Raw genomic sequence first — 24,434 nt, forward strand, 5'->3', positions numbered from 1 at the left:
CTTGTCCTTTTGGAGAGTGACCGGGGCCGATGGGGTTGCCATTTGCTAGTAAATAGCAAAGGTTATAATATTTTCTGCTCACAATCCATTCCATAGACCCTTTGATCGCCACTTTTCAACCACAGATCTTATGATTATTATTACCTGAGCTTTGCTTAAGGCAAAGCTTTTGAAAACTGTTTGAGATTATGTGAATAATATCAATTCGTTTTAATATATTGGAAATATTATATTAAACAGAGCTTAAGATGAAAAAAAAAATTAGGTCGCGTCACGAAGTGTTTTACTTATAGTTGCATTTATATTTGACTACATGGCCGGTGAATGTAACTTCAAATTATATATTCAATTCAATTTTTAAATACTCTCAACGGTCGTGTATATTCATAATTATTGATTGGAAAGCAACGAGAATCGTGTCATGCAGCTGGGTTCGATCCCCGGTCCGGTCTACGATTTTTTCGGGTTGAAAATTCAAAAACATGATTGTACTTGCCACACAAAATATGCAAAAATGGTACCGGCTTAGAAAGCTCTCAATTAACATCGACGAAGAAGAAAGGAATCAGAAGAATAAGAAGAAGAAGAATATGTAATCATTAAAATTATGTTATAAATTGGCCATCATTTTGATTTATATGAATAAAAACTCAAACTGCTATAACTTGCTTTTATCGTGAATTGATTTTGATTAACTAAATAAAAGGCAAGATGCAACATTTCAGTTGATTTGATTCATAATCATTACATTTTGACAAATGGGCAGTCAAATAAGAAAAACTTATAGAACTTTTCCGAAGAGAGAAAAAAAATTACGACTTAATTTACTTTTGTCTTTTACCATGGCCCACTTAGTAATGGAACAAACTCTTTTGCTTATTACGGCGCTCCTAGTGAACGTTTTCGGAAGCTTTTGACGTCTATTTGTTAATAACAACAATATCAATAACAGTGTTTTTTTTCAGTTAAATCGCTCATGTTTTGAAAACAGTCACCATGCAAGAGGAGCGTAGAAAAAAAAATCGTGCACAGTCACCTGGAAAATCCATCGTGGTCCGCGTTCAAACTGGCTTAAGTGTTGAATTTTCCTAGAAACACCGTATGGCGCGTGCTCAAAACGTATAGGTATACCTGACGACGAATCGGAAGCATTAAAGTAAACGCCGGAGTGGAACTGTCAACCGTCAGCTCCATGGCCGTGAGGTCCATCGGATGCAACCCAGGTATGTCCGATCGCGATTTGAGTAAAAAGTATGATGCCGCCTACTATACTGCCGGTAATCGCAAGTCAGTCCCATCTGCATTTTTTTTTATCAATTTTGAGTTAGAATCATTATTCAGTTTATCTTTCTATGTTTTTTTAGATGTGCTATTGAAAAAATGTGGTTTGTTCTAGAAAAATGAAAAACAATACCATGTCAAATTGTCCCGCAGCGAAAAATAACCGCAAGTCAGTCCCATTAAAAAAAATTTAGAAATGTTAGACACATCGCATCATGAGATTTGTGTCAAGACAGATTTTGTCCACTTCCCCTAAGGTAACTGAAACATGTCCGGATGAGGCCAATATAGTTCTTACGAAACTCAGTTTGACCGCCAATGGATTTGGCAACGCATTCTCATGTGATTGGATGTATCGCTTGATGGATTTTGATTTAAAAATGATTTACCACTTCCTCGGGGATACCCGAAACATGTTCGGAAGTGGCCAATTTGGTGCTGGTCACTCATCATGACTCTTATTGATCTTATTTTTGAATTCTAATGTGAATTGATTTATCGCATGGTGGATTTGGCACGTTTATGAAAAGCTCTGGTCTGATGAAGACCCATACTCACCGGAATATGTTCCGGCCACCAGTGGAATAGATCCAGAAACATTCAATAACGTTCTATGGGACCATGGTATCTTTCTACTGTTCAATACTGTGCTAAACTAATGCAGCATTGTCATGGAATTGTGACTGACTTGCGGTTATTTTTCTCATTGACGTTAAATGTAATCGCATGTCAGTCCCACTCAGATTTTGGCCGTAAAATAAAAATTTCAGGATATGATTCCAATATTTTTGGATAAACATAGATGCACTCTATCACATTGTATGTTAATTTTTAAATTTATTCCTCCAAAATAAGTGTCAAATCAGAAAACTTGAAAAAACTTTGAACGCCGTTAACTCATTTCCAGTTTTTTTACAGATGGGACCGCGAAGGCTTACTGACATACCGCGCCAGTAACCAACCAAAACGATCACTCAAGCAGAATATAGTAGCTAGAACCCGTGCTAGAAAGCTGTTTGACAACCTGCTGATCAAGTCCGGTGGGTGAATACTTATGGTCAGGGTTGCTTCCACTCACTTGCTATAAAAATATATTTTTCAGAATTATGCAATCATTAGATGATATTATGATATGCTGTACTTGTAAGTAACGAGAAGAGGGTTTAAAGTATGTGTTTGACTTTTAAAACCTGTCAATTTTGCTTTCAGAGCGTCACAATAAGCGATCTTATGATTCGTGAACGTTCACTCAGAGTGAGCACTCACGAGTCGTAAAATTGCTGATTGTGACGCACTGAAAGCATTATTTACAGATTTTATGTGTCAAACACATACTTCACGTCCTCATCTTGTAACTTACAAGTACTAATTATCACTATACCATCTCATGATTTCATAATTCTGAAAAACATTTTTTATAGCAAGTGAGTGGAAGTAACCCTGCTTATGGTTGATGAAACCTATTTAAAGGCCGACTTCGGACAGCTTCCAGGACCAAAATTTTACAAGGCGATGCCTCGGGAAGGTGTCCCTGGTAGATTAAAATTTGATTTTGGGGATAAATTCGCACGCAAAAGTGTTAATTCATCTATGATCTGATCCAGGGATTCACCACTGGGCAGACAACCTTGAACAGACGTTCAGTGTTGGTGTCGTAAGTAAAAAAATGTGCTGCTTCTCAATAAGATATTCGTGAAAACGTTTGGTTTCAGCCAATACACGGCATTCCCCCCCATGGTCAATTTGAAGTGAATACTTGATTTTAACGAAGTTCAAAAGTTCCGTGCGAAGAGCATGGAAATCGGAAAGACTGTCAAATGCTTTTTCTATGTCTAGAAGAGCAACTCCAGTTGAGCAGCCTTCAGATTTGTTTGAACGAAATAAATTGGCAACTCTCAAGAGTTGATGAGTAGTTGAATGCCAATGGCGAAATCCAAACTGCTCATCTGCAAAAATTGCGTTCGTATTGATGTAAAGCATCATTCTATTCAAAATTATCTTTTCAAAAAGTTTACTTATTGAAGTAAGTAAACCCATTGGACGGTAGCTAGAAGCATTAGGTGGATTTTTATCCGGAATCGAAATTGGAACAAATTTTGCATTTTTCCATTTATCAGAAAAGTACGCCAAATGAAAACAACTGTTAAATAATTTTACCAAGACAAGGTACTCTCTGGGAGTTTTATGGGGATATTAAAAATTCCATCATCACCTGGAGCTTTCATATTATGAAACTTTTTAGTTATAGACCTTACTTCGTCCAAAACAGTCCCCCAGGAATCATCAAAAATATTTTCCCGAGAGAAAATATTCACATAATCCTGAGCAACCCAGATAACTTTCTTGACAGGATCGCGTGTTCTTTGAAATTGCCTCCTAAGGACATTTTTCAGACGGATCAAGAGTTGAAGATCGTCGTCTATTATAATTGAATCGAATTTAACCTCGCATTTCAATACTTAGGCAGCTCTTGCTTCAATTATAAGAGCATTATTGATATCATCTTTGGTTCACAAAGGAATATTTGGATCAAAGATATATTCCACAAATGTACGATATTGCTCCCAATCAGGTCTATGGTAATTGAAAGTAGTGCTGTTGGGATTAGAAATTATTTCTTGGGATACTTCAAAAGTTACTGTAAGGTGATCAGAACCGACGTCAGCATGGGTAAACAATTGGCTACAAAGTTGACATGAATTAGTTAAGACCAAATCGATTGTTGGGCTGATTGTATATTGAATAGTGTAATAACCTGCAGAACAATCATCAAACAAAATATTACCATTGAAATTGCTTAGAGCATTATTCCATAAGTGGAGTTTTGCATTGAAATCGCCAATAATGAAGAATTTAGACCTATGACGGGTAAGTTTCTGAAGGTCCCTTGCTCCCTGATATTGCTCCCAATCAGCTCTATGATAATTGAAAGTAGAGCTGTTGGGATTACAAATTATTTGTTGGGATATTTCAAAAGTTACTGGAAGGTGATCAGAACCGAAGTCAGCATGGGTAACCAATTGGCTACAAAGTTGACATGAATCAGTTAAGACCAAATCAATAGTGGAGGGATTTCTTGCAGAAGAAAGGCATGTTGGGCTGTTTGGATTTTGAATAGTGTAATAACCTGCAGAACAATCATCAAACAGAATATTACCATTGGAATTGCTTTGAGCATTATTCCATGAGCGGTGTTTCGCATTAAAATCACCAATAATGAAGAATTTAGACCTATGAAGGGTAAGTTTTTGAAGGTCACCTTTGAGAAAATTCTTTTGCTGGCCTACGCATTAGAATGGCAAATAGGCAGCTATAAACGTAAGTTGTCCAAATTTTGTTTCAACAGAAACACCCAAAGTTTCAAAAACTTTGGTTTCAAATGAAGAAAGAATTTTATGTTTGATTCGTCTATGAACAATGATGACAACGCCACCACAGGGTCCATCAAGACGATCATTTCTATAAATCAAATAATTTGCGTCCTTCTTAACCTTATGGTCAGGTTTAAGGAACGTTTCAGTTATAACGGCAATATGCACGTTATGAACTCTCAAAAAGTTAAATAGCTCGTCTTCATTATCTTTAAGAGATCGAGCATTCCAATTTAAAATATCTAATGCTTTAAAATCCATTACTGAATTTTAAAGTCATGACAATATTATTTGCAAATTTTACCCCAGTTTGAATAGCATCAAACATGGAGTTAGATTTAAGCATATCAGAAATCATGTCAATTAACGATTTCTGTAAAAATTCCATTTTAGGGGCAGTAATACTTCCTAAGTCAAAATTGTCAAAATTTCCGTTAGAATTACGTTGATTAGTATTTTGATTTCCACTCGCTGCAATAGCAGCATAGGTAGCTCCATTTTCTCGCTGAACATTGTTAGCAGCGAGGGGAGTATGTACAGATGAAAAATTTGAAGGAGGGGTGATATTTGTACCTACGGGTACGAATGTAGAGTTTGTTCCTCGCTGACCGTTGTTAACAGCAGAGGAATTTGTATGTGGAGCGTTTTCTACCTGTCGCTTAGAACGAGATTGTAGGATCGCTTTGCGAGTCTTACATTCCCAAATATTGGATTTGTGGTTTTCACCACAATTTTAACATTTATATTTCTTAGGATCTTCCTTCACAGGACAGTCGTCCTTTGCGTGAGAGCGATCACCAAAATTCATGCATTTAGCTGGCATGTAGCAATTTTTAGTTCCGTGACCCCATTCCTGGCACTTACGACACTGGGTGAGGTTTTGGAAATTTCCTCCAGTTATCCTGAAGTGTTCCCACTTCACTCGGACATGGAGCATAAGGCTAGCTTTTTCCAAGACCTTAAGGTTGTTTAGTTCACTAGACTTGAAGTGAACTAAATAAAAATCATTAGAAATCCCGTTGCGCGAATCGCCAGGACGGGATTTCATTTTCAGTTTGATTGCTTGGAGTGGCACAACTCCAAGTAATTTTGCCAGTCTTTGATCTGATCCAGGGATTCACCACTGGGCAGTCCTTTCATGACAAGTTTACTAGAATATTTTCTGGATGATGGATCATTCTCATCATCCGTGAGAAAATCAAATTGATTGCTCAAATGAATTTCATCAGAAGGGGGATCAAGAGCTAGCCCTTTTCTTTTCCGCTTAGGCGCCATGGCGCGGCAGTAAAACTTTTATCCAAATCGACTTCCAAGCAGATTACTAAAAGAATCTGAAGGATCGAAGAGGAATTTTCTAAATCGATACAATGGTTAACCCTTCGTATGTGCAAAAAAAAGTTACCTTGGATTGCTTTCTTGTGCAAAGATATTAAGGAATATAAGGTTTTTAAAACTATGGATAGTGTATGACAGAATATACTTACTATATGGCGCTAAAATGAAAATGGTAAAGTTGCGCCATGTCAATACATATTATATAACGCTATCTACAGATCATGCTCATAACAATGGTTCTCTTCTCGAGCAAAGTTGTTCAAATGGACAAGACCTATCCTAAGGTAAAAAGTTTAGTTCAGCATCCACACAACAGGCAGCGCTAGTGTGACCTCATTTTGAATTGTTTGCCCTAGCTTAGCATATGGACTAGATAGAAGGTTTTCGTTTTGGGTAAAGTTGTTCAGATGGACCTAATTTTTGATAAAGATTTTAATTCAGAATTCATTCAACAGGCAGCGCTAGTGTGACATTCCTTTATCGTTGTTTGCCCTAACTTAACATATGCGCTATATGCAAGGTTTCCGTCTTCGGTAAAGTTGTTCAGATGGGCAAGACCTCTTTTGTGGTAAAGAGTTTAGTTCAATATTCACTCACCAGGCAGTGTGATATTTATTTTTGATTGTATGCCCTAACTTAACATATGGACTTGATAGGAGGTTTCCGTCTTCGAAAAAAATTGGTCAGATGTACCAGACCTATCCTAGACTATTGATCAACGAAAGTGACTGATACGAACCGTGACACATAAAACCTGCGCCTCTTCGCGAAGAGGGAAGAGCGAAAAGTGGGTAAGATAAATGACAAAATCGCTTATTGTGACTCTCATCTAGCAAAATTGGCAGGTATTATTTATCATTCACAATCTTTTCACGTTGCGTACACAAACAAAATATTATCATAATATCTGCACCCTGATCCCAAGTAACATTGCAAGTTTTATTGTGGTTTTAAAACATTCTTCAAGCCTAAATCATGGTCTACAAAACTCTCACTCAAATTGTTACTTGGAATTGCTCTATGTTAAATTAGACGTATATTTGTTATGACTCAGGTAACACAATAGTAATTTTGATAAATTGCTGATTTGTGCCTCCCTCAGTCTTGAAATAATTCAAACGGTCAATTTTACATTGCCCGACGATTCGATCGTCTCTGAAAAAGGTCACAATAAACGACTGAAACGTCGGGCAATGCAAAACTGACCGTTTGGATTACCCCAAGACTGAGAGAGCCACACTTGGAAATCATTGAAGAGAATTATGGAGAATATTGTATGCGAGTTCTTCAATGATAAAGAATAGCCAAAGAATTGCACCCCCCCCCCCCCCCCCCTATTCCAGAACTGTCAATTAGTAATGTCGTAATGCCAACCAGTGCGTATTTCAACATAGGCCGACACCGCATATATATGGAGAACACTGCTTTTTTATGACAAGTGCACCGTACGTCTCTCTCTTTCTGCTCAAACTAAAGTAAGCAAACACGAAAACAAAAACCGATGACAACGCGACAAGCCACGCGGTTTCGCGGATCCTAAAATTTACTTTGTTTTGCTCGCATCGTCGCTTCCGCAGAAAGAACATCTCTCAAGCAACAATTGAAAAGGGCCAATCAGCTTTTACAAGCAAAACTTTGTAAACCCTTTCCTCACAAAGCGTAGGCCGTGCACGCAAACTAACAGAAACTTTCGCCTACAAGATGATACCATGCATGTGCGACCTTTGGTTTTGGAGGCCTTATAAAGTTTTGGTTACAAAATCTGATAGGCCCTTTTCAATTGTTGGTCGATATTCGCATCCATATCTCGACCGGTATTCGGTGCTGGTGGTGGTGACGAGACGCAGCAAATTGGCGAGACAAAAAGGAAGAAGTAATAAACTGAAATCGCAAACTGGCCCACAACAGTCGCAGACAGTCAAAATTTCAGCCGGTTAAAAAATAATAACCAAAACACTTCGCCCGTCCTTGTTTTTGGATCTCCGCGCCTGTCGCACCCCACTACTGCGGGACGTCACGATGCAGCGGAATATTATATGCAAATTTCCGTTTTAGCGGTGACGAATTCTTTGAAGATTAATGCTACTGCAGATTCTGCTTTATCGCTGACATTTCGCGCAGGGGTGAGTGTTGAAAAGGTACCACTAGGTGGGTAAGTACATACATACATATACAGGCGAGACTAGGCTATCGCAAGGATTAAGTGCGGGTTATATCCATAATCGTATCATGTGATGAGGTATCGAGCTGATGATGGTGAGAATAACTTGATGACGACTACGGTGGTGATGACTTGAAGGGTGCTAAAAGTTGGGTTTAGTTGGGAGGGTTGAATCGCGGTTTGCTCTAAATCAACTTCGTAAAATGTTTTGGTAGTTTTGCGTAGTTTGGGTCATCGTCTAATGCTCAAAGATTGGCTGACGATAACATCAAAGCAATTATTTTTTTTTATTTAATTTACAAAATTTAAACGTTCAGTTCAGTTTCGTAGGAGCTGCACATCCCACAAACTTCACGGCGAATGTTGGTTTTGTTCCTGCCGCGCGAGCTCTTACGACCCCTTTTACTCTACATGCGTTGTTTGCCCAGTTCATTATATGGCATATGGGTTATTCACGTTGCGTAGGTACATAGCACTTTCGGTTATTTGAATCTCAAGTGCACGAAGGGCAAGAACACAGGATGAAAGTGAACAAACAAAATTCTTCAAACTCTACACACCGCATACAGTCCGTGGTATAATGACCACGAAGCTATGTAGATCACCAGCAGGACAAACGTTAAATTTTGACAACGGTCTAAAACACGACTGACCTGCATCGGGCGTTCGAGCTGCCAAGAAGGAAGCACAAAAAATAATTCTCTTGCCCTTTTCACCGGATTTCTCAACTTTTTTTTTAACGTTTCTGTCTGCATTCTTGGCCAGATTTGGAGTGGAAATCTCATTTGATTCCTGTTGTGGTCCGCATAAGGTTCGTCGAAGCATTCTGTCAATTTCCATTCTCCAAACGAGGAGCTGCTGCTGTACAGTTATTGATGAAACCGTTGTCGCTACTTTCTGCTTGATGGTGAAAGGAGCTTGAGATGAACCACCCCGGTCTTCACAGCCTCCGCCTAATACGTGTGGTGTGTGCACCCAATCGTAAGGTCTATGCACCTTTTGCCTTATACGGAATGGGATAGACATTAGAACAACGGTTTTTCAGCTCTTCTCCACCTTTCTCGTCTAACAGTAATTTTGCCTATCCGATCTCTTGGAAGTGCATCATGTGCATGCATGCAGTCTGCTGCTGCTGCTTCTGCTGCACATGCGAAAGCTTCTTTTTCTATCGACAGACATCGGTCGGTCGGTCGTGAGAGCGCACACCGCAGCACAACTGACTGGCAAAACCGGTACAAGCCGGATGATGACTTTCGACATGGAACTTGTTGCGCGGAACGTCTGTCTGTTGCGCTGGTTTTGCACTTATCTGGGTTGATTGAAGTTTTATGTTCTGAGGCCGGAGAGTGCTCTGGGATCTGTTTCTGGGATTTGCGACTCCAGTCTTTTTTTTTTTTTGCTTAAAATGCGAACTGGTAATTGGCTTTTGCAATGACATCACTTAAGCTTGATGGGAGGTAACTATATCAACGGTTTAATGGAGGTACACAGCAAAAGTTGGCCGAAAACGCAACTAAAGCTTTTGAAGTGTGTTGTTAAAATGGAGGCTTTCGATTTAATAGATTATGTATGTTTTAGCTGAAGAGAATCTTTGGATTACTATAGCATTAAACTTAACTCTGTTTCATCTTTGAGAATGGAGATGGAATGGAATGGAGAAATAGTATCATTTATCGTTCTTGTCTAGATTATTTTTTGGCTTTTATCATAAAAGAAACACCCTGCTAGGAACAGGTACATCACGAAAAAGTAGTTTACCCTATTTGGTGACCCACTTTTACCGTGCACAACACTCATTTAATCGAATGGAAAGCAAATCAATCGGATTACCTATTTAATACTTTATGGAACCGTTATTAGTTGAAACTACGCTGAATGGAGAATCTTTCCTCACTGGACTCGGACTCGGTTCAGATGATAACCGACCTAATATCCTCCTCCACAGCGAGCTGCCATTTCTTAGTTCACGGATTCCGAAAGCCCTCCTTCAATTTCCATAATTTATTACAGCAAATGGCTTAGGTTTTAGGAAGTATTGACGAATTATACATTATGAATACCGTTTTCGTTTGCAAGCTACGGTAGAGTTCCACTGCTGATGAAATCCACTAACAAGCCCCCTTTGCAGTTGCAGTTACAGACCAAATAGTCGAAATAATAATAATTTCAGACTCAACCTTCTTCGGTTTGCATGAAACTTTGCGAAATTGTTGTAATCATTCACATTTGAGTCAAAATTCGGCCATTTTTTGTCTAGCAAAAAAACGTCAAAAGGGCAAATCGGATATTTTTTTAACAAATCATAACTCGAATACCTCATTTCCAATCGAAACGACGTCTGAGAAAAAAGTTGTAGAAAAACATAAGGGTCATTCCGCGCCAAGTCCGACCTCTTGCGATTTGAACCAAATTTGGAGGTGATGTTTATTTTCCCTTGCGCTGAACTGGCCGGCTTGACGTGCCGCAAGGGCTCAGCAAGGGTTCCTACTTGTAGAGACCTGAAGCTAAGTGCTAGTTCCACAGTGACAATATCACATCATTAAGTTTTCCCAAATTGTTGTACTAACCCTTCATTTCGATGAATGTATGATTGCCGAAATGGTACGGAAATGGGTTAGTGATGTGATATTGTTTATACAAGCTGAGCGTGGGGTCCTAGGTGCCATTGATTGAGTCTCTTTATCGATTTGCTCCTTTGTTAATAACTTTGCTAAAAAACCGTTTCTTTTCGTGTTTTCCGTTTAATGCGCTAGATAATAGCTGCACATATCGAACTATGTGCTGCAAATGGCTGAAAATGTCTTTTCATAGCCGTGGGGATGCAGGGAGGGGATCGATGAAGAGAGTCTGTCGGTGTCACTTGGGACCTTATGCAGTGTTCCGCTTGTATTATTTTCGTTGTTTTATTCCTAATATTACGTTTTTATCTTTTTGTTGTAGCTATGTCACATTACAAACCAACGTGAACGTGACCAGAGATTTGTATTCCTCAGAAAAATCCCACCGACCTCGGCTGGGATTGAAACCAGATCCATTGAGGTGAGAAAGCAGTCACGCTTACCACTACACCACCGGTGCCGGCTACATGCTGTTATGCTGTCACAGTTAATTTATATTCTTGTTAATAGATTATTCAACCAGAACCAAGACAATCTAATATTGATTAATAGTTAGAAATGTATCAATTGTGTTGATGCTTCACATCGAGAATTGTATCTTTGACGGTGAGAGGAAATCACGCTTACCACTACACCACCGGCGCCGCTAACGCAAAATCACATAAACTGCCTATAATCGCATATCAGTCCCATATGGGTTTTGTCAATTTTGAGAAATGAACGATATGCATTTTTTTTTTTTTTTATTAATTACTTTATTTGTACAGGCTCAATCGAATAAACTTTACAGAGCCGAGTTATCATTTTTGTTATACATTATTGATTTCTTATATTTAAAGTTAAAGGAGCTGGACCGGATACTCGCGGTTGTCTCGAGGTTAGTGGAGATTTACAATTTTTTGGATGGGAAAAGGGAGAGGGAGGTTTGAAATGTGGTTTACGATACAAATATTTAATTAATCCTAAAACATGAACTAATTTCTATTCATCTTTTTTTTTTTTTTTTTTCCTAGGTTTGTTTTCCGTCGGTCTTGTTTTCCGTGCTGAGCACCAATGCTACCGCCGCCAGGGAGGCACCATCACACCTGGACCCTACCCTTTCGACCAATCAACTCATGAGCCGGGGACCAACGGCTTTACTTCCCTTCCGAAGGAAGGCGTGATCAGAGATGTTATGCCTCAGAACATCCCGGAGGCGCCGACTGGGATTGAACCCAGGCCTGCTGGGGTGAGAGGTAATCACGCTTACCACTACACCACCGGCGCCGCTATCTATTCATCTTGAAAACAAACATAAAAAAAAACCCACACGTACAAAATACAAACTAAACACAAGGTTAATAAAACTTACAATCTAATGTTAATATTCTTAAAGTAAACATATATGAGTTTCATAAACTCCAGATCGCGTCTAGCCAAAATATCCCGAACTGGAACATTAGGTTGTCTACCTCGAGCCCGAAGGGAATCGTACAGTTCAGATCTGACTCCGCGATGCTCAGCACAAGACCAAATAATGTGATCTGCGTCCTGGTAACCTTGTCCACATTCACAGAGATTGCTGTTCTTCAGCCCAACACGGAACAAGTGAGCGTTTAACGAGTAGTGATTGGACATGAGGCAAGACATCATACGAATGAAGTCTCGACCCACATCCAACCCCTTGAACCAAGAACTCTTCGACACCTTAGGGATGATCGAATATAGCCATCGTCCCAAACTCCCTTCACTCCACTTATTCTGTCAACTGACGAGTGACTGTTGACGATAAATGAAGAAAAATTCATCGTAGGCGATTTGTCGATCGTAAATATCGCCTTCCATAGCGCCCACCTTAGCAAGTGAGTCAGCCATCTCATTGCCCGGAATCGAGCAATGAGATGGGACCCATGCAAAGGTGATGACAAAAGATCTTAAGGCGATCGTTTCTAGCGTATAATGTATTGCCCAGCAACACATACGGAACAAGGAGCTTGAAGCATTCGAGAGGCGCTATGAAATTCGTTAAAAATGCAAAAACCAGCGGACGACTCTATTAGTGATCCATCTGTGAAGAACGATCTTGCGGAATCAACTTGGCCAAACTTTGCAGCGTAAATTGACGGAACAATCATGGAACGATGATGTTCTGGGATCCCACGAATCTCCCGCGTCATAGATAAATCAAAACTAACTGAATTGCCGAAGTCGGAGAAGCATACACGATGAGGATTATGCTGTGAAGGGCTGACATCCTGAGTTATGTACACGTAGTACAATGACATAAAACGAGTTTGAGGGTTCAGCTCAAGAAGCTTTTCAAAGTTTTCGATTACCAGTGGGTTCATAACTTCGCAACGGGTGAGGAGCCTGAGGGACAATTCCGAGAACCGATCCGATAGTGGCAACATGCCCGCCAACACTTCTAGACTCATCGTATGAGTCGAGTGCATGCATCCTAACGCGATACGAAGACAACGATACTGGATACGTTCCAGTTTGATGATGTGAGTTTTAGCCGCCGACTGGAAACAAAAACTACCGTATTCTAAAACCGATAAAATCGTTGTCCGGTACAACGTTAGAAGATCTTGCGGATGGGCTCCCCACCACGTTCCGGTAATTGTTCGGAGAAAATTGATCCTTTGTTGGCATTTTCGTCTCAAATACTCAATGTAGGATCTCCAGGTGCATTTTGAATCGAACCAGACCCCAAGATATTTGAAGGACATAGAATGAGTGATCGGTTTACCCAAAAGTTGAAGCTTTGGTTGTGCTGGGCTATGCTTCCTAGAAAAAACGACCAACTCAGTTTTCTCCGTGGAGAATTCGATACCTAGCTGAATAGCCCAAGTAGACAAATTGTCTAAGGTATCCTGTAAGGGTCCTTGCAGGTTGACCCCTTTGGGCCCTGTCGTAGACACTACCCCATCATCTGCAAGTTGTCTCAACGTGCAGTTGTCACTTAGAAAATTGTCAATTTCTCTGACATAGAAATTGTACAAAAGGGGGCTTAAACATGAGCCCTGGGGGAGACCCATGTAACTAAATCGAGAAGCTGTAGAGTTTCCATGAGAAAAGCTCATATGTTTCTCTGACAGCAAATTGAACAAAAAGTTATTTATTAATGGAGAAAGGCCACAAGCGTGGAGTTTGTCTGAAAGGACTTCAACCGATACTGAATCAAAAGCCCGCTTGATATCCAAGAATACAGAAGCCATTTGCTCTTTTTTAGCAAAAGCCAACTGAATTTCTGTGGAAAGCAACGCGAGACAGTCGTTCGTTCCCTTGCCCCTACGGAATCCAAATTGAGTATCTGAGAGTAGGTGGTTCGTCTCAACCCATTTGTACAAGCGAAAAAGGATCATTTTCTCCAACAATTTTCGAATGCACGATAACATCGCGATGGGACGATACGAGTTATGATCTGAAGCGGGTTTTCCAGGCTTTTTAATTGCTTTAACTCTCACTTGCCTCCAATCATCCGGAACAATATTGAGCTCCAGGAACTGACAAAACAAGTTCAACATGCGCCTCTTAGCGACGTCTGAGAGGTTCTTCAACAAGTTGAACTTGATTCTATCAGCCCCCGGAGCCGAATTGCCACACGAAAGGAGCGCGAGTGAGAGTTCCAGCATTGAAAAAGGCTGGCTGATCTCGTCTACAGAATTCGTCGTTTCGCGAGGAATCATCTGTGCCGGCACGGAATCAGGACATACTTTTCGCGCGAACTTGAGAATCCAACGATCTGAGTACTCCTCGCTCTCGTTGTTCGAAGACCGGTTACGCATCCTTCGCGCCGCGTTCCAAAGCGTATTCATCGACGTTTCGCGCGATAATCCGTCCACGAATTGCCGCCAGTATCCGCGTTTCTTGGCTTTGATGAGGCTCTTGAGTTCGCGTTCAAGAGCCGAGTACGCTTCGAAATACACGGGTGTTCCACGTTTCCGGAAAAGCTTAAACGCGTCGGACTTTTTACGATAAACCTCAGTGCATTGGTGGTCCCACCAAGGGGAAGGAGGTTTCCTACGCAAAGACGTTCCAGGAACCGGCCGAGTTTGAGCTCGAAGCGCGCTGTCCAAGATCAGATTGGAGAGGAAGTTATATTCCTCCAACGGTGGAAGCCCTTCTACCGACGACACGGCTTCCTCTATCGCGGTCTTGAACGTTGTCCAATCGATATTACGGGTGAGGTCGTACGCGACGTTAACGGATTCCGACGGATTGAACCCACTGGCAATCGAAATTTTGATCGGCAAGTGATCACTACCGTGGGGATCCTGGATCACATTCCACGTGCAATCCAACGATAATGAGTTAGAGCAAAGTGTGAGGTCTAATTTACTTCCATTCGAAGATGGTCCAGCCAAACGTGTTACTTCTCCATTGTTAAGAATTGTCATATTGAAGTTAGACAGAGGTCATATATAAAAGTAGAACGGTTGTCATCATACAGTTCCCCCCAGCCTGTACCGTGGGAATTAAAATCTCCCATAATCAACCGTGGAGCAGGAAGTACTGAACATATATCTGAAAGTTGTTTTCGATTAACAACGGCTCTAGGAGGAATATAAACAGAAGCAATACAAAGGCTCTTACCTTTAATAATAGCCTGACATGCGACAACTTCAATATCTGTAAATTGTGGAAGATTCACTCTATAGAAAGAATGGCACTTTTTGATCCCCAAAAGTACCCCTCCTCCACGCGAATCCTCACGATCCAGTCGAATAATGTTAAAATCATAAAAAAGAAGATCTATATCTGAAGAGAGCCAAGTTTCACAAAGAGCAAATGCATCACAATCATTATTGTGAACTAAAAACTTAAAAGAGTCTAATTTAGGAATAAGACTTCGACAATTCCACTGTAGAATAGTGATCAAATCCCCGACCTCGTTTGGAAAATTATCCATCGAAGGAAATGATTGCTGCAATGAGGGGCCACTTCAATGTCAATTGCTTCAAGAGGGTCTTCACAGTAGGAAGCATTGCCAGAACAATGCTTTTGAGAGGATCAGAAATATTCAGGTACTTGAGAATATCGTCCACAATTTTATCAAATGAGAACAACCCGGATGAAGAAGGGGCTTCTGTTCTTAAAAATGGGACATCAGGGGTTTTGGATGTCCCCGGGAGAGGTGGAAAATCCTGGGTATAGTCAGTTCTTCTGATTCCAGGAGGAGTAGAAACTTCCTTTTTTCCACCACTCCTTGATTTGGGCAAGCTGATTTGGGGTTCTTCATTCTCAACTTTCCGCGAACGGATGCGTTTTCGTTTCCGTGCTGAAAAACAGAAAGAAGTTCCCTCCTCAGCCAAGTCAGAGTCAGTCTCGTCATCTGACAAAAGAGAAAAGGGATTTTTGTCGTTGGTCGATGGCGTGGCCGTCTTAAGCATTTCTGCAAAAGACTGCCGGGAACGTTCCTTAAGTGAGCGTTGTAATTTCTCCCCGCGTTGTTTGTACACCAAGTATGACGAGATACCATGAGGAGTTCCCTTACAGTACACGCATTTTGGTGCGGTAGCTGCACAGGTGTCATCCCCATGCTTCTCTCCGCATTTGGAACAGCGTGCCTTGCTGCCACAGTGGGAGGCCGTATGTCCCAACTGCTTACAGTTTTGGCAGTTCATGACCCGGGGAACGTACAAACGCACAGGTAGTCGAAGTTTTCCCAGCTCGATGTAGTGAGGAAGGGCTGAACCAGAAAAGGTCACACGGAACGAGTCTGTGGGGGTAAAACTCTTTTTACCCTCGCTGACAGATACTGAGCCCAGTTTTTGGACATCCAGTATCTTCACCGGAGGAAGCAAACGGTTCTTGAAACGGCCAACCGCCTGCTTCTCCAAGATCTCGGGGGTCAAACTCGCTTCGGTGACCACACCTTCGATCTCCACATCACGAGACGGAGACACGAAGTTTATTGTGCCTAACCTTCGTGATTTCAGTCACGGCCGAGTATCGCTTCGTCAGATCATTAGTAATTTGCATTACATTCAAAGGTTTGTTTCTGGGCTGAAAGTAGACAACCCATGGGCCAGTCGAGTCATATGGATAGGCTCGCGATCGGGGGTTTATCTGAGCCTGTCCTTTGCCAGACTGAGACGATGAACCAGGGAGAGATGACGTACGTTTTCGACCCTTCTTGCCATCGCGTGGCAAAGTGGTGTCATCTTCTGACAAAACGTCCATTTCGTCTTGCGACAAAATGTCCATTTTGCCGTACTAGTGGGAGCGAAAAACGCTCTACCACTGAAACGATAATCACTCGGACACAATACAAAAAAAAACTACAAACACAGAACACAAACTTAAAATTTAACTGTGGGCGAAAGAGAGAAACAAGAACAAAAACTTATCTGATAATCCTATACTACTACCACCGAGCGTTTAAAGGTGTATTCAGATCTAAGCGTACATTAGCGGAGCGGAGCAAAATTTGCGTTGGAATGAGAGAGACAACTAGTACTTTTCTCCCTCTCGTACCTTCGCAAAATCTCTCTCCGCGCGTGAAATATCGCTCAGATCTGAATACAACTTAAACGGCAGCAGCGGAGCGACGCGCAGCGTGGATGATCTTCGATCAGCGTGTGCGGGCGGTCTTCGTTGGTGCAGTTCCTATCATAATGAAAACTCATTTTGATTTCAAATGTTGCGACATAAGTCTGATATCATATTGTGCTTTCATTATGCAGTCAAGACGTTTTAAATGAAAGCAACTTAACTTGAAGTTCTGCTGTTTACGTCTTGTTTAAAATTTAATTGAAATTCATCTGTCGTTGAACTAATGATTATCGTTTATCTGATTTGTTTAACACATTTTAGGTCATTCGTGACTTACCCGCGGTGAGATTGGAGCCTAAGTCTTTCAGCTTGAGAAACATGAATGGTAACCATTTACTCTAGGCCCGTATTCAGTTAAACATTATGAATGCAAAATCAGTAATCAAATTGATTTCATTGAAAGCAGGATTAGTTTTCCGTTTGCTTCAACAGTGTAAAATTTTGCTCTCATTTTTGCTGTGTTAACCGTTAAGTCAACCAAAATGAGATCAACTGGAGTATTCAAAATAAGTTACATCATAACAGCAAATTTTGATTTCAATTTGATCTTCAGCTTTGCTCGGGTGTGCAGGTATGCGTTACCACGCACCGATGGTGCGCAAAATGGTTGGCGAATTGGCAATCGTAAAAACAATTTTCCTTCCGATGATGCCGAAAACACACTTTCTTCTCAGAAAAAAACTCACTTTTAGTTAATTATTTAGCTGGGAATTCTAAGCGAGAAAAAACTGACAATTTAAATCAAGCAAATAGCGAGAAAACTTCCAAAATAGCGGAGCGCGAACTAAGTCGACCGTACTTCTTGCTAGGACGCAGTGGAATGAACGATATGCATTAGCAAGTTATGTTTTATATATTTTTTCGAAAACTCTGTATCACAGCAGCTAAACTTTGAAATTATGATGTTCAATCGATATATATGTCATAAAAAATCCTTCAAACATAATGGTGCCATGAAACCAAATATTTTAACAAATACATAAAAATCATGTTTTTAGATGGAAAATTAAACTTTACAAAAATTCTGCATGATTTCATGTTTTCATGCTTCAAAATACTTCTGAAACAATAGGCGAGAACAAATTAGATCTTTTACATAGAAGAGCGGGCGAAAAGAAAATCAAAAAGAATATATTTTCTCATAATCTATCGTATTCTTTGCTTCAAAATGCTGTATCTCAGGAAATAAGCAAAATACTTTTTGCTGATAAGTTTTTCTTTTATAAAAAGAAAAAAAAAACTAATCCTGGTTGTATCTCTTTTTCGTTTGCATGCATTCCGGGTAGTGAGCGAACATCATGAAGAAGATGGCTTTATCACAGAGCCCCGTCTCGGAACGAGTGCATTGTTGAACGATTCAAGATTGGTTTCTGTAATGATAAGTATCACGATCTTCATCGAAATGTAAGTATTATTGACAATAATCATAACAATCAACTCGTATATACATTGAAATACATAAATAAAAGGGAGGGATCCGATTGAAGCGATTTCGACGGGAAGAGTGGGAATGCAAACTCCCTGTTGATAACATTTCGTGGATAAAGGGCGGGCTCTTCTCCCCACTCATTGGGGCATCTTCCTGTTTGGGGGCTTGTATTTTTGACCAATTGGCTGATCAAGTTGCTGGAAGGAGATTCTTTATTGTTCCGTAGATGCGTATAGGCGACTTTGACTATCGATCTACCCAATCCGTTTTTGGCCCTTCATACAGCGACATGTTGAGGATAATCAGAGGTTATTAAGCTTGATCAAGACAAACAGAGAAGAGAGCCCACTGCTGTCGGACTTAGTTTCCGTGCTACAATGGGTGGTAAACCACTATCATCATATCATCATCATCATAAGTATTTCTTTTATAAAAAGGATGGGAAACACGAAACACTTCCGATTAGATATCTAAATGTACTCATTCAGAGAAATTTGCACTTGTGTTTTTAAACGCAAATATAAAATATTTGGCAACACTGTACACAATTTTTCGATTCATATTTAGATTGCTTGTCTTATATTCATGTCGAAGCACTACACAATGTTAATTGTAGCTTTATTTGTTCCGGAAATATTAATAAGAGAAAGTAATACTTTCTCGAAAATCACGAAAAATTAAAAATGCTCCCCGAGGGGTTTTCTTCGTCCCAAAAATTTGGATTCTTAAAAGATACATCCTTTCAATTTGTCGAACCTCTTAACGGAATTCCTTTATGAAGAGCTTTGAGTGGGTTGGTTTATTTCCTTATAATTCCGTTAATTGCTTATCTTTTGACAGATACGCGTATTTCGTCTACTACTTGCAGAATTCATCAGTGCCAAGTACTCAACGCCACTGAAGAATCCATCTTTTATCTACGAGTTATATACTAATAAATAGGTACTAAAAAATCAGCAGGTATCCACTGCCATGTCACAAGTTACCTAACCAGGTACCGCTAAAAGGCTGGTGGCTTCCTTTACTGGTGCACTTGGAAAAAGTGCTGTGACATCAAATGAAACCACGACTTCATCTTCCTGAATAGCTCCTGATGCCTGAAGTTGATTTGCGAATGCCTGTGTGCTGTTAACTGACTTATTCTTATTATTCGCATTTCAAGCTTATTGCTTAGTGCATATTAGCTTATTGCGTGCTCTCAACTTAGTGTTCTAAATGCACTTCAACAGTTATTAATTGAGAGCTTTCGATGCCAATACCAATTGTATGAATTTGTATATTGTGTGGCAAAGCACAATGATACTCTATGCCCAGGGAAGTCGAGAAAATTTCCAATCCGAAAGATTCCCTCGACCGGACCGGGAATCGAACCCGCCACCTCCGGCTTGGTAATACCGTGCCTTTACTGACTAGGCTATGAGGCCCCTTGAGTGCTGTTAACTGAGCGAGTGGTAAAAGGTTTAAGCATATTCTAGGCATATGCCTAAGCCCTTTACCACTCGCTCAGTTAACAGCACATAGGAATTCGCAAATCAACTTCAGGCATCAGGAGCGATTCAGGAAGATGAAGTCATGGTTTCATTTGATGTCACAGCACTTTTTCCAAGTGCACCATTAAAGGAAGCCATCAGCCGTTTAGAGGACTGGCTTCTGAAGCAACGTAAGGATTCTACTTGGAAAAACAAAGTTTGGTCATAGCTCAAGCTTACTCGTCTTTGTATGGAGGAAAATTATTTCATTTTCAGAGGAAATTTTTATAAACAAACTAAAGGCAATCCGCTTTCTCCATTTTTATGTGAATTGTTCATGGCTAACCTAGAAAATACTCTGGAGGATAGGAATTTGTTGTGGAAGTGTTGGTATAGGTACGTGGATAACATTTTTAGCGTTGTCAAAAGGGACGATTTATCATAAAGCAATGTTCACAAGGACATCAAATTTACTCACGAAGAAGAGAGAGAGACGGCAAACTCCCCTTCTTAAATCTTCTCATCATTAGGGAAACGTCTTCGTTCAATTTCGAAATCTATAGGAAACCAACTAACACAAAGAGAGTAATACCCACAGGCGTGCGCAGCCCTCTTCATTTGGGGGGGCCCGCCTACCAAATGGGGCGCTTCATAACTTTGAGGGCGCCAATAATTTAGAAGAGTTAATGTTTACTTATAGTTATTTCTATGGATTCCCAGTGGAGTTATTCTCCTCTTAAGGGATCCTTAAAAACACCAAGTTAAATAAACTAATTTACTACTACTACTGTTTATAATGGTTCATACAGTTTACATAAGAAATTCATTGATTTTTCCTTTCGAGGTAGTGTTTAACTTTGAGTTTAAATTGATTTCGATTTACGATTTGTTTTAGTTCACTAGGTAAAGCATTATATTTAAATGGACCTATATAAGATATTCGTTTTTGACCTTGACTTGTGGAAGCTCTAATTACTGTTAAGTTTCCGGCTTGCCTGGTACTGTGAGAACGGTTGCCAATATTGATTACAAGATTAGAACGTGTTCTATCATTATGAATAATATCGTGTACCAATAAGAGTGTCTGTAGTTCACATAAACCTAAAATTGGAAGGACATTATGATTTCTGCTTGCATAGAGTTCAAAAGTTGAATATAACGGAGGTAGGTTGAAAATTATTTTTAAGCACCTATTTTGCAAAACTTGTAGTTTAACTAATTTTGATTTACATGCAAGGCCCCAAGCTATGATAATATATTGTAATTGAGAATGTATGTGAGCATAGTAAAACTTAAGTAAGACATGTTGCGGAACAAAGCTAGAAACCTTTCTCAAAACGCCACATAAAGCCGCTACTTTTTTCTCTATTTGTTTTACATGTATTTCCCATGAAAACGTAGAATCCAGGTAAACACCCAGATGTGTAATGGGCAAGTGAGCTCGCGCACTAGGAGGGCGGTTGCATTGATTGCAAAATATTACTAAAATTTTGGATGCATAATAAATCCACTGATTTTTTAAAATTGCCCTATTTTAAAATTACAATTATATTTCAGACTTGCAAACGCCTTCTAAACAAGCAAGCAAACGCACAAGAAGGGCGGTTGCATTCCTCGCAAAATAATTACTAAAATTTTGGATGCATAATAAATCAGCTGAATTGTTAAAGTTGCCTTATTTTAAAGTTACAATTATATTTCAGACTAACACACGTCTTCTAAACAAGAAGGGCGGTTGCATTGCTTGCAAAATAATTACTAAAGTTTTGGATGCATGATAAATCAGCTGAATTGATAAAGATGCCTTATTTTAAAATTACAATTATATTTCAGACTAACACACGACTTCTAGACAAGCGAGCTCACGCACAAGAAGAGCGGTTGCATTCCTCGCAAAATAATTACTAAAATTTTGGATGCATAATAAATCAACTGAATTGTTAAAGTTGCCTTATTTTAAAATTACAATTATATTTCAGACTAACAAACGTCTTCTAAACAAGAAGGGCGGTTACATTGCTTGCAAAATAATTAATAAAAATTTGGATGCATAATAAATCAGCTGAATTGTTAAAGTTGCCTTATTTTAAAATTACAATTATATTTCAGACTAACACACGTCTTCTAAACAAGAAGGGCGGTTGCATTGCTTGCAAAATAATTACTAAAATTTTGGATGCATATGAGCTCTTTTGAAATTCTTCTCAGAAGTCCTCTTGAATTATTTTTAGAACTATTCATAACTTTTTATCAGAACACCTTGCAACTGAAATTTCCTTAGAGTTTCAAAATAATTTATTCAGTATTATCCAGACATTCTTCCCGAAATGAGCTACACAGCAAAAATTTAATTTTAATATCACATCAAAGTGGATGCACTTCAATCATGTCAAGAATATGGTATAATACAACTTGCTAAAACTGAACAAAATTATCATTAATACAGTGCAAGAACTGACATTACGGTGCTTTTACTGCATTTGTTTATTTTTGTGGCCATAAAAATTGCATAAAATTTTCGACATGGTTGGAGTGCATCCGCTTGGATGTAATATTAAAATTTATTTTTTGCTGTGTAGAAATTATCGGTACTCACTTGAAATTTTCCTCAGAATCCCTTTGGAATTTCACTCATAATTTACTTTTCTTGGTATTCCATTCGGAATTGTCTTGGAACTATCTGCAGGATTCACTAGAAATTATTCGCAGAATTTTCTTGGAATACTTCCTAGAAATCCTTCAGAACTGTCCTCAGAATTCAAGAGCTCTTTTAAAATTTTTCTTAGAAGTCAATTGGAATTATCAAACCCTTCGTGATTTTTTCTCAAAACACCGTGGAACTGAAATTCCCTTAGAGTTTCAGAATTTTTTTTTCCGGAATGAGCTAGAAATCATCATCATGGATTTTCACTCCAAATTTGATTTTCTCGGTATTCTTTTCGAAATTATCTTGCAATTAACTAGTTAAAAAATAATAATCTTGGAATTAACTGCAGGATTCACTAGAAGTTATCCACAGAATTTTGTTTGAATTCTCCCAAGAAATCTTTTGGAAATGTCCTCAGAATTCAATATCCTTGAGGTTCTTCTCTGAATTTTTTAGAACTTTTTTTTTCTCAGAACACCTTGGAGCTGAAAATCCCCTAGAGTTTCAGAAGATTTTTTTCTGTATTCTCCAGAATTCTTCCCAGAATGAGCATGAAATTATCCTCGAAATTCCCTTGAAATTTTCCTCAACATCCCTTTGCAGTTTCAATCAGATTCAGTTTTTACAGGATTCACTAGAAATTATTCTCAGAATTTTCATGGAATTCTCGCAAGAAATCTTTTTGAACTCTCCTAAGAGCTCTATTAAAATTCTTCTCAGAACTCATTTTGAATTATTTTTAGAACTTTTTATAATTTTTCCTCAGAAAACCTTGGCACTGAAATTCCCTTAGAGATTCAGCAGAATTTCCGCAGTATTCTCCTGAAATCCTTCCTGGAATAAGTTAGAAATTATCCTTGGAATTCTCTAGACACTTTTCTCAAAATGCCTTTTCTTGGAATCATTTTCAGAAATCTTTTGGAACTGTCTTCACAATTAAATACCCTTGAGATTCTTCTCGGATTTCTTAGAATTCTCCTAGGAGTTCTTTAAAATTCTTCTCAAAACTCCTTTGGAATTATTTTTAGAACTCTTCACGATTTTTTCTCAGACCACCTTGGAACTGAAATTTCCTTAGAGTTTCAGAAGAATTTCCTCAGTATTCTCTAGAAATTTTTCCCGAACTGAGCTTGAAATTTTCTTTGGAATTCCCTTGAATTTTTATTTAAAATCTAGCTATCTGCAGAAATCACCAGAAATTATCCTCAGAATTTTCATGAAATTCTTCCCAGAAATCTTTTGGAACTGTACTCAGAATACACTATCCCTGAGGTTATTCTCGGAAATGTTTAGAACTCTCCTAAGAGCTCTTTTGAAATTATTCTCAGAACTCCTTTGGAATTATTTTTAAAATTCTTCACGATTTCACAGTTCCTGATGAATTTCCTCAATTTTCTCCAGAAATTTTTCCCGGAATGAGCTAGACATTATCCTCGGAATCACCTTAAAATTTTCCTCAATTTTGGAATTTCACCCAAAATTTAATTTTTTCGGTACTCTTTTTGAAATTAAATTCTGTTCCATTTAGAATTTGGCCGTACAAAATAGGTTATTTCTCCAAGGGGAAATAAAGTACAAAAAGG

This window comes from Ochlerotatus camptorhynchus, unplaced genomic scaffold (assembly GCF_037179485.1).
Source record: "Ochlerotatus camptorhynchus isolate MF236.1 unplaced genomic scaffold, CSIRO-AGI_Acam_v1.1 ptg000412l, whole genome shotgun sequence".
Lineage (NCBI taxonomy): Eukaryota > Metazoa > Arthropoda > Insecta > Diptera > Culicidae > Ochlerotatus > Ochlerotatus camptorhynchus.